The sequence below is a fragment of the Euprymna scolopes genome, chromosome 39 (genome assembly GCF_053919585.1).
Source record: "Euprymna scolopes isolate OS-2025 chromosome 39, ASM5391958v1, whole genome shotgun sequence".
NCBI classification, from domain to species: domain Eukaryota; kingdom Metazoa; phylum Mollusca; class Cephalopoda; order Sepiida; family Sepiolidae; genus Euprymna; species Euprymna scolopes.
This window is the reverse complement of record NC_136520.1, coordinates 33336984-33349694: the sequence shown is the minus strand read 5'-3', so window position 1 is coordinate 33349694 and position 12711 is coordinate 33336984. Positions and strand designations below refer to the sequence as shown.

At 33.4% G+C, this 12711-nt stretch overlaps 1 protein-coding gene across 6 annotated transcripts in view; it reads left to right on the top strand.

Annotated features, from left to right (window-relative positions):
- LOC145263728 (nostrin-like) overlaps window positions 1–12711 on the top strand; it is a 605851-nt gene that overhangs the window by 489373 nt on the left and 103767 nt on the right. The gene's annotated exons all lie outside the window — the stretch shown is intronic.

The following is a 12711-nucleotide window of genomic DNA, read 5'->3' as shown; positions in this document are numbered from 1 at the left end:
CTTTTGTTGATCAACATTTACCATACAATTGCAACTGTTTACAAGGACCCCGTGACGTAATAGATAAAGTACTTGGTAAAATTCAATTGCAAGTTACACTCTTGAAGGCTCAATCCTTAGAGGGGGCGATACTCAAAATACAATTGCAAATTACTTAGGACTTTTACCCAGTCATGACTGGCGGAACAAGAGCATGCTACCTCAGTGGATTAAATAAAAAGTTCCGTTCAAAATTACATGCAGATTTCTGAATTAAGCAGAAAGATTTTGGAGTTTTACAAGATACATCTGTAATGAAATTTGGCGTGTTCTTATCAAGAGGATCGAGTTTCTTTGCCGTTCATATATAATCTTTTATCTATTTATGAGAGAAATGCCTGCATTTCTTTTATCAACTTATCAGGCCGTATTTATCAGGGTCGTGACCGTCTAGTTAAATGTCTCTTAGTGTGTGTATGTGTGAATTACATATAACACGAATACATGCAATAATACATGACGCGAAGACATACCTGGCTCTGCTTAGCTATGGAGGACTCTTCATCGATTATCTTGGGAGTTGGTTCAGCTAACTGAAGACAAACGCATACCAAACGAACACAAGACGATAATTGGGGTTTGTATTACTGTACACATAGATTCGAAAAAGTTGTCAAAAAACAAATATAGAACAAATAAATGTTATCAAAGGCAAGATAAGTTACTTTTCTACCTAACTGGATATATTTTTTATGTTTTTATTCAGTGTAACATGTTTATTCAGCTCGAAAAACATGCAGTGTTTACCGATGTATTGGAAAATTCAAAATGGCAGCCGACTCTCTGTCGGAGAGGGTACGTTTGAGAAAAGGTATTATAAATAATAAACTAGACAAAATACTGTTAGAAATTCGCTCAATATATGTTACCGTGACATAAGTTGACATGTATTCGGTTGTTTTCTAACAGTATTTTGTCTAGTTTATTATTTATAATACCTTTTCCCAAACGTACCCTCTCCAAGAGAGAGTCGGCTGCCATTTTGAATTTTCCAATACATCGGTAAACACTGCATGTTTTTCGAGCTGAATAAACATGTTACACTGAATAAAAACACAAAAAATATATCCAGTTAGGTAGAAAAGTAACTTATCTTGCCTTTGATAACATTTATTTGTTCTATATTTGTTTTTTGACAACTTTTTCGAATCTATGTGTACAGTAATACAAACCCGATAATTGTTGTTTTATATATATATTTTATTCCACTTCACAGGTATTATCTCAGCAGGCCGGAGTGGACTGGCAATCTTGGCATGTGGACACACCGTCACCGCTTTTTGAGGAGACCTTGATTCTCACATCTTGTCTCTTACATATCTAGCAATCGACTCAACTAAATTTCTCAAAACCGGAACCCCTGATACGCCAGATCCGGTCCCTCATCTACCTAGCTTCGGTGCAGCTGACCGATCATTCAGCTTTACATATGTCACAACATTGACCCTTTAACCCTTCTGCACCTGCAGTGCTTGCTGAACTATCATTTCCCACGATTCCACTATTGTCATTCTGTCAGCTAGAGAAAGATAGATAGATAGATAGATAGATAACCTGATTCTGAATAATTATTTTCTAACTGGCGTTGCCCGGCGATCACATAACACATCTGAAGGAAGTTGGAAGTTATATCAATAACACTGAAAATAAGAATTATAGTTTGAAGAACCTGAATAATATGAACAAGTTATTAAGCGACCCCCCCCCCCAAAAAAAAAACATCCTACCTAAAATATAATGAGGAACTGTTTTTTCATAAAAACCCTGCTTGTCGATTTCCAATCTCAAAGTCGGAAGCTGTCAAACTTTTTTTATTCTTATTTTACGATAATTTTTATTAAATATACTTAGCCGCCGTTGCCCGGGATGCAACAATGTCATTGTAGTTTTTAATTCTTATTTTTGTGCACATTTTTTAAAAATCCAGTTGTTAGAGAGACAACTGTTTGTATTCAAAGAAAACAATATCATTTAGTATTCATGTCCTTTAATGATTAGGGCATTATATAAGAAATTAGCTGTACCTATCCGGTGTTGCCTGAGAGGTGATGGAAGTCATTTTAGTTTTTAATCTTTGTTTATTTGCACATTATTAAAACTTGTACAGAAAAAGAAATAAAATGTTAGTCGCAAGGGAGACAACTCTTTATATGTTTCAATTAAAAATATTAGATATTAATATATTACAATAGAAAAATGCAAGCATGAAAAGTAATATGGTTTAGCTTAAACATGGAAAAGTAAAGGACTAGTTGTTAAAACTGAAAAAGAAAAGGACAAGATATACTAGTAAAAAATATATTAAATTCATAACTTAAAATATATTAAATTCATAACTTAAAATAGTGCAGCATTAAGAGTTGATTATATAATGTTATAAATTGAATTATATAATGTTAAAATAAATTGATTATATAATGTTATAAATTGAATTAAAAAAAAATCCTCATGCTGCAATATTTTCTATTATGATCCATGATTTTTCCAGGCTTCCAATAAATTCACTTGTTCTTTGTTTAATTTCAATCTTATTTTTTTGCCCCGTAAACACATATGTAATAACAATGTATGGCACTCATCTGCTTTCAATAAAATTTTCCAATTATCTTCCTTTCATATTTTCATTCTCTGTTTCACTTGTTACTTCTCTTTTAGCGATAGCAGTGAATTAGTAGCAACAGTAGTCACTGAAGGTTGCTATGGAAACCAGTCATAAAAAGCGTCGCTCACCTTCTTACATATTTTTACGATTTTGAACACCAGAAAATTCATCATAACTTTTGTTTTATTGAACGAAAATTGAAATTCTTTTTTCACAATATAGCTCAGAAGGTGATCTATAAACTGTAATAATTGTTTGAAATTTGATTGAAAAATGAGTTAGCGGTGAAGCTTTAAGCAGTGAAGTTCTAAATGACTAAAACTGCCACTTAACCATATATTCAAACACGGTAGTATTTGAATGCTATTACAAATTAAAAATATCAGCTCAAATATGGTTGAAGTAGAAATAATAGTGGCAAGAACATAAATCAGTCATGAAGTAACTTATTTTTTATCAGTCAGTACATATTGTTAGGTTTAGAGATAGACAGTTTAAAAGCAAAAAAAATCATTTGAAGCATAAAATTTTGATTATCAATTTTTAATTGTTTTATGCAACATGTACCCATTTTGGGTAATCTCCAAAAATACCGTTAGGGCTTACAACATGGCCGCCAGAAGAGTCACGTGATCCGGTTGATCCAAAACATGAATCGTGCAAATGGAAAACGCAGCCTTGAAGGCAAACTTTGACAAACAATCACAATTTGTTTGTATTTAATTTTTGTTAATATAATGTTGTTATAAAAATAGGCAAACTTTGAGAAACAATCTTAGGTTGTTTTTAGTTAAAACAGTGTTTATAAAAAGTATTTTATTCAGAACAAACAAGTGGTCGACTAGGTGTATCAGAATTTTAGGCGGAATTTTTGACACCCCCAACAAAAAACTGCGAATAAAATATATAAAACTCGTAATTTCTGTTTTTAAAGTGGGTTGTCAATTTTCTTTATGAAATATACTTCCAAAATAAACTATTACAGTCGTTTAAAACATAATAGAAGTATTATTTTTTATTTTTTAAAAACAATGTTTACAAAATGTCTACGCACGTTCGTAGACATTTTGTAAACATTTAAAAAACAAACAAACTGTGATTGTTTCTCAACAAAAAATTAAATGACCGTTCTGAATAAATTATTTATTATTATGATATTGAAAAACTGTTTTTGTACTTAATTATTATGCTTGTTTGTCAAAGTTTGCTTTAAATTTGCGTTTTCCTGTTTCGTAATACGGCGATTCATGTTTTGGATCAACCGGATCACGTGACTCTTCTGGCGGCCATGTTGTAAGCTCTAACGGTATTTTTGGAGATTACCCCATTTTGTTACATGTCATCATATAAAATAAAATATGCCCAACTATCTAAAAGATTAAGTTTTTTTTTTTTTTTTTAACTCTGCCTTGATATTAACTTTCGAGATTGAGGCGAAATATTAAAAAAAAAAAAAATTTTTTTTTTTTCTTTAAAGTTGCACTGACTCTGAGCGGATTAAACCAGCTTCCCCCAAAGAAAGAAGTTACATGGGACTATCAAATTTACAAGCAACTCCCAGTTGCTATTAAAAAATGTCCACTATAGTAAGAACTTCCATTAATCATTTTGAAAATTAAATCATCCCTCATTCTTCTCTCTAGTAAAGTAGTTAATCCTATTTTTTACAAGCTTTTTGTATAACTGCCATCTGTTCCCCTTTTTGTTAGTTTTCTCGCTCTTTATATGCCTTTCAATTTCAATATTACATTTCCATTTCCAGGCATTGCAAACTGAGTGAAGTACTATATTATAGGTCTTATAGCTGTTGCATGACAGCTCTATTTCTTCTGTATATACGAGGTGTCTTCAATAAGTTTCCTGACTTTTTTGGTATGGGCACTTTTATTGATAGTACGCACATGAAACTCTAGTCCCCTTCGAAGTAATCTCCTCCGGCTGCAATGCTCTTGCTATACCATTCCAACAACTTTTAGAAGGCTCCATGAAAGTCCTCTTGTGTGAGCGTGTCAATAACCCTCATCATGGCCTCCTCAATTGTCTCATAACAGAAGCCTCTAAGGTTTTCCTTGAACTTAGGGAATAGCCAAAAGTTACAGGGAGCAAAGTCTGGACTATCGGGACAATGAGGAATTGTCTTGGTGCCCATCTTGGTCATGACAACGTCTTCATTTCTGATCTTCTCTGAGCACTCTTAGGACAAACTTCATGTAAATCTTCCGCATCTTCGGTTCCTCGCAAATAATTGTGTACAGTTCCCACACTGACATCAAACTGTGCACTTATTGTTTCTATAGATATACTACTGTCCTTATCCATGTAATTCTTTATTTGGCCAATCAACTCTGGTGTTCTGACTTCCTTACTTCTCCCACATCTCCCATCATCCTTCACAGACTGATTTCCATTCCTTGAATCTCTTAATGCCATTCAAAAACTTATGCTCGATTCATGCAAGATGGTCCAAAAAGCAGTCTGAAACATTCCATACATTTCTGTGGCATTTTTTCCAAATTTAAAACAGAATTTTATTGCATATCATTCTTCTAAAGTGTCTTTATGTCCAGATTGCATTTTTGAAATTCACCACCTGTGACAATCCGGCTTTAGTAGTGTGTATTCCAATTCTTGCTGTAGCTGTTCATTTGAACCTGAAATCATAAAAATTGGTCAGTTGGTTACTTGCATAATGTTCACTTGTACAAGGGGAGTTCCAAAAGTAATGCCTTCTATTTTTTATTCCGCCTGAATGGATCAGATGGGATTGCAAATTGCATTATGATGACTGAACTTGTACATATATGACCTGAAACTTTCAGCTCTCTGTTGCAGATATTGCCAGTGTGAGACTCTAAAAAAAGCAACCTCCGTTCATGGATGTGTATCAGAAGCAGAGATGTGTTATTGAATTCCTGGCAAAAGTGTATTGAGAATTGTGGTGGATATTTAGAAAAAAAAATTCTGAAGCACAAAATGTTGCTCGTTTTAATGGTACTATTTCAATCTTCATAGCTCTTCAACTTTTTCATGGCTGAATCCCAGCATTAGATTCAAAAAGGTTGTTTTGTTATAAACCAAAACTATTACGCCAAATCCTGTACTGGAGAAATGAATACCTCTGGTTTTGATTACAAGTTTTTGATGTTGTCGAGACATATTTTTCTGAGCCAGAATTTCATTAGTATCTCTTTCTCTTTCTGTAAACCTATCAGTGCTTAGGGAGTCACTCTGCGTTGTATTCTAGGTGATTAAGTACTAAATAAAATCTGTTACCACGAGGATCGAATGCATTCCGACCAGCTGCTCCATTAACTGTTCCACACCTACTTTTGGTTTTTATGCAACTATATTAGAAACTGGGAATACACCAGTATATATATTAATTACTATTTTTTTTTTTTTTTTTTTTGCCAGCTTAGAGAATTAATTATTACCATCATTTGAATTTGATGCTGAAAATGGAATGCTGAATAAATATAAAGACCTGTCTTGTTTTTTATATATGTATATAAAATATATTATTTATTCATTAAAATCCATATTATTTCTTGCTAAGCTGTCCAGTTGATGTGTTGAGGCATTTTAGAAGCCCCATGCATTCGTAGAGAAATCAGCTTGCAAACTGGAAAAATAATTCATTATGAAAGAATAAAGAAAGCAAGATTAAAAACACAGATTGTCAATTAAACAGGTACTCTCCTTCATCCTTTATCGACCATCACCCGATGACAAGTTGTTACCTTGGCCTAACCTTTTGTCTTGTTCGTTTTGTTGCACCAACATTCACACTGATTGGATTAAACTGGCTTTTTTTCTAACCTGCATTACATTATGAATCAAAGCAGTGTGAGATGGCTAGCCAATCGCAATTCCACTATTGAAAGCTGACCTCAGTTATGTTTTTACTCTCCTTCACACCAAACAAGGCATATCATCACTTGGACATAAAGGGCTACTAATTGGGACTATTCCTAAGAAAGATTAACAAGATGTTGGTTTATGTTACATTTGAACTTTGCAGGGAAGCAAGTAGCAGGAAGGGAACTCCAAAATGTAGCTGTTTGAGGGAAGAAGTTATTAGAGTATAAAGCTTTCTAACATTTAGTAATGAAGGGGTGTGATTTTGTTGCTAAACAGGTTTGTCAGGGATATGTAAGTAATTAAGTCTTCTTTAATGGTTGTAGTCCAAATCTTCAGCTGTCCATGGATATACTATACTATACTCTTTCATCTGTCAGCTGCTAGTACAGAATGTACGCCGGGGGGGGGGGGTATTGACAACCTCCTTCACTTTTAGTTATTTTTCATAGATTATTCCGTTTTAATCGGCCTTGGTGATGCTATCCTAGCCATATCTTTTTTAGTTGTGTCTGGTTATACAAAAAGGGCACTTCTGCATTCTTTATGCCACATCTCCAGAATTGACTATGAACATTTTGTTTTGCAGCATCTGAATAAAGACATGCATGCCTCACACATGCATGAACTGCATCTTAGTGCAGCTGTCCCATCCTCTTCCTGTTCCATGATCCCTCACGAATCCTAAGGAATAGCAGAAAACCAGTAATGAATGCTACGGTGCTATTCAGAAATATTTCCACCTCTTAAATAATTGGGAACTAAATAAAATAAACAATTTTAACCATTAATCATCATCATCATCATCATCATCTATTTAATGTCCATATTGCATGCTGCCATTTGTTGTATATATTTTACAAATTGACTTCCAAACTAACTGTAAATGAACCAAATACTTTAAGAGAATATAGTTTTCCTGATCATAAGTATATTACATCTATGATATAAAAGGCATGTCTGCCAAAAACTTTTGACATACACGACAGATCCAGTAGAGAGCGGTATCGTTTTGAAGCTCAATGTCTCGGACGACAAATATCGAAAAATTGGCCAAAAACATTAATTCCTTTATTCTCAACTGGGCAGTTTTCTACAAGGAGGGGGTTGCTTTTTTTATTGACATTTTTGCAAGTCATCTTCTCTGTTGGATCGACTAGCCTTAATTCAAATGCTCGCGACTTCTGGTTTTGCCTTGGATGCATCGGCTAAGACGTTAGGTTTCTTTTTTTAACCTTCTTTTTATCCTTCGTATTACAGGTTTGAGCCTGCCTAGTACCACTTTTATTTTTTACACCCCTCTCCACCCAAACTGCCTAGTGTTGTTTGGATCCTTCACCCTACTTTAGCTACTACCATTTTTTTTTTTTTTTTTACACTTTTGTTGTATCAGGGTTCCTTACACACCCGAGCAACGACAGGTACCCTCGCTAGTATATTAGAAAAGGAAGAGCCAAATAGTTCACATGGATATAGTCTCTATGTAGCATGCTATACATAATGAATCTATGTAAAAGGCAAGGTTGATATAGTTTCCAAGAACATGATTTTGTTTACAGTTTGTGTTCACATTCAACACATTTGATGTCGTTGAAAAAGACACAAATACTTACAAGGTATATGGTTTCTATTCTGTATGTGTTTGTGCATGTTTCAACATATTTTGTTTTCTTGCAAAAGAAAAGCTACATACTTCACAAGAATATGGTTTCTCTCCAGTATGTGTTCGACCATGAAAGAAAGAAGGTTGCATTTTAGGCTGTGTAATTTAAATTTTGGAAGCTTGCATGAAATATCTTGTGAGACTGTTGAGTTTCTTCAGAGAAGTACTTATCTGTGTTATGTCCACAAAACTCATTCTAGAGATAGATCTGCTAGAATTATTGTGGGAAAGAATGCAAAATATAAGCTGTATTTGATTGGAAATGAAAAAGGGAACGGGTAGTGATGTTGGTATTTTCTATTACAGAGAGATGTGTAGATAAAGTGATTGAATGATTAACCGCGATGGGATAGGAATGCTGAGTCTTGTAACTGTTTTCCCTCGTAATTACTGCCTTCCATAGTTGTTGTTGTCTCACCACGTTTTGTCTAACAAACCTTCTGGTCTGTTTTGAGTAGGATTGAAACTGCTATCTTCAGACAATGCTCACCTGGAACGTAAAGATTTAATGCCTTTATCCACTGCACCTTGTCTTTAATCACTTGAAGAAGGCCAGAGGATGAGTTGACTGAAACGTGGTGATGAAACAACAGCAACTATCAAGATGAGGATAACAGTCTGTAAATAAATAAATACAAAAATTACTTATCTCAAATGATTCCAATAAAAATTAAATATATAAAGTTATTGAAGTTAATCATAAGTGAACAACTCATTTCTGATAAAGACAATTGCACTTAAGGGAACAGCGAGGATACTAAAAAGAGCTCTCGGTTGGTTTCAATAAAAAAGCGGGGCAATGTTGGCAGCTGGTTTGGCTGCCCCATACCCAGCATTACAATCTTCAAAGGAGAAAAAAAATAAATAAATAAATAAAGTTGATGGTTGGTGAGGAATTTTTCACAGCTTCATCTGCTCATGCACTTCTGACATGCTAGTTAAATAGATACATTGTTTTTAGTTAAAATTGATACAAAAATTACTAGATACCATTTTTTTTATCAATTTTTTTTTTTTTTTTTCCAAATTTTGCTATTATATTGTAGATAAGCAAATTAAAGATTGAAATTTGTTCAAACCATGGCCATATTTTACTGAAAGCAATGTGAATTTTCTTAGATAATTAATATAACAGTTAAAATCAGAGAGAAAATCCCCTGTGATATTAGTTGGATGGTTGAATGTGTTTTATATATCAAATGAATAAATTGATAAATTTGACAATTATTGACACATTCCTATGAGTAAACAGACACGTAACTTTGAATAAATAAAGGCATAAAAAATGCTATTTCTTGTCAATATGAAAAGAAATGACATGAAACTTTTACAAAATATGTAAAACTAACCAACTAATTTGAAATTAAATTAAAATTTGAACATTAAATAAAAACTATCAAGTAATGTTTTCATTTAATTTAAAACTAGCCTGGATGCCCGGCGTTGCCTGGGTGTTTGGAGGTGTGTGTTGAACAAAACAAAAAAAAAAGGCAGGCAGGCTCGAACTCATGACGCGAAGGCGGAAGATAAAGTGAAAGAAAATCTGACGTCTTACCACTACTCCATGACGCAACCGGAAGTTAGGAGCGTTAAAATTAGGTAAAGTTAATCCAACCGATATGATGACTTTCAAAAATTGCTCATAAAAAAATCAACCTCTCCTTGTAGAAAACTGCCCAGTTGAGGGTGAAGGAATTAATGTTTTTGGCCAACTTTTTTATATTTGTCGTCCGAGACGTCGAGCTTCAAAATGATACTGATCTCGTGAAAATCCATCACCTCTGTCAAAAGTTTTAGGCAGACATACATACATACATACATACATACATACATACATTTAAACAGACAGATAGGATTTATATTTTAGATTAATAATAACAAAAAAATAGTTGTTAATGAAATCAAATGTTAACTTTCCAGAGTTTACTCACAAATTTATAATCCAAATGTATTTTATGATATTATACAGAATCTCAGCTGAAATAAATTTAATGATTAGAATCTTCGTTTCAGAATTAAATTTTCTTGAATCAAAAATATTTCTAAACAATTTTTCCCCCAACAGAATTTGGCATGAAGTGCTTTTTAACTGCCAAGTGTAAAGAAATTAAGAATTCATCGTCTAACTGACAATCCAATTAAGTTTTATCCTCGAATGGCTTTTAGTAGTTATGATTCATTTCATTAGTATAAAAATACTACTACTAATAATAATAATAAGGTACCCCCATGCACGCCAGCCACCCTTTATTTTTTCTTTGTGCGTATGTCACTATAAACTGGCACCACACCAAATAAATGAGGAAGGTCAAGGAGGATGGAAATACCGAGGAGAGAAAACACTAGCTACACCTCTGCTGGATGAGTGCAAAGATGACTGGGTCATTGGGGAGGCTTATTGCCACCCAAATTCCAAGGAAGACCAATAGTCGCTGCCAATGAGAAATCAATAATAAATGGCTGTTGCAATAACGCAAATTTTTTTTTGCAAAGGTTATCAAAAGAGGTAGAGAGTACTGGAAATCTAGTGGGACTTGTTGTCACTCAGACTCCAGAGAATACTACAAGTTGTTATCAAAGAGAAATCTTTGATGATGGCCTGTGTGACTACTTCTAGTGAGTACATAATAATAAACACCTCCGAAACTTGGTTTAAATTGCACAAAATTTTGGATGAAGAATCCATGGGCTTGCCATCTATTATGTAAAGGGATTCTGTCTATCTGTATGTATATATGTATGTATGTCCACCTAAAAGTAAAAAACGACAAAACAAATAACCACAAAGTTGGTATTTTCAGATCAGCGTTATCCAGAATGAGTAATATCTAAAATTTAAAACAAATATTTATTCTTTGATCCTAAACTAGAGCAAACTTCTTCAGGTTGATAGGGCCAGTTTTCTAGCCATTTTATGTAGTGGCTCCAAAGTAACTCAGATTTTTTTCTATCAAAGTGTTAATTCCCTTATGCCTTGAGGAATCTATATAAGGGAGAATTTTGTGTGTGCGTGTGGGGGTGGGGTGAATGAGCTGGTGGAGAAGAAAAGGGAGGTAGGAAGGTGGAGGGGAGTAAAAATAAAGATAGAGAGGGGTAAAGAGATAAATGTTTTTGCCTTTTTTATGGTCCGGTCAACGCTGAGTAGCTCTGCTAGTATGTAATACAATTAAAAATATTAATTATGATACTTTAATAGCGAATGATAATTCACTTGTTTTTTCTCCAATTATTGTCAACAGAACGCAATTCTTAACATTCAGTAAACCTGATATTTTAATTCACAAAAGTAGTCGTTCATTTTATTTCCTTTAAAGTGTCATGCAGTTTTATTTGGAGGAAGTAATATAATCTTTACTATTATGAATTTTATTTTATGTGTGCGTGTATATATATATATATATATATATATATATATATATATATATATAATGTGTGTGTGTGTGTGTATATCTATTGGTTTGGTTGTTTTGTTTTACGGCATATCAACCCTTTTCTGGTGTATTTAATGGCAAATCCAGTTATTTTGGTGACAGTTTTTATGCTTCACGTTCTTTATATCTTCAAATATATATTTGTAGAGTTTGGTTTGGCCATTTTATAGCGTATTAACCCTTTTCAGGTTATTTAATGCCGAATCCAGTTATTTTGGAAATAGTATTAATGTTGCATTCAGTTATTTTGTAGAAAATTTTTATTCTTTAACATCTTTGTATCTTCAATTGTAAGTTTGTAGTGTTTAGTTTGGTTGTTTTATAGTGGATTTTTACGTTTTTGTTCCTTGCCCTGCAGAACATGAGTTTTGCAATGGGAGTATGAAACGGGTTACAGTATTAATGTTTTGGTACATTTTAAGTTAGGAAACCAGTCAGGAAGTGGGGAAGATAGAAAGAAAAAGGGGAAATGAGAAGCAGGAAAAAAGGAGAAAAGGTGGGTTGTTTTTGGTTTTGCAGAACATAATTAAGTTTTGCAAAAGGAAGTAGATAAACAAAACGCATCAATGTTAGGTGCATTTCGTCTCAGGAAGCCAATATCTTCAGACAGCATGATCTGGTAACACCCTGTATGTATCTATATGTTTGTGTATATATATCTATGAAAATGAAATTGTCTGTCCGTGTGTATACATTTCCCTACCAAACTACTCTGTCAATTTTCAGTATACAGACTCGAGATTTGACATAAAGAGTATTCAGATTTGGGAAAATCTTTTTAATCGATTTTCAGCCAGAAAATTGGCTTTCAAGGGGTCAAAGTTCAAAGATTTAACATTTGAAAACTCTACCAAACTCCTGCCAATTTTGAGTTTTAACACTTTACATTTTAGATGTAGGTCACTTGGACATGAATCAAACATTTTAATTTGATTTGAGCCCAAAACAATAAATGTTAAGGGGTCAAAATTGGGTCAAAGTAAAAAAAATTGACATCTGCGGTTTCTACTAAATTACTCAACTAATTTTTCGTCTAAACATTTGAAATTTTACATAAAGTGTATTCAAACATAGGGCAAGCTTTTTAATTGGTTTTTAGCTGAAAATTTGGCTGCCAA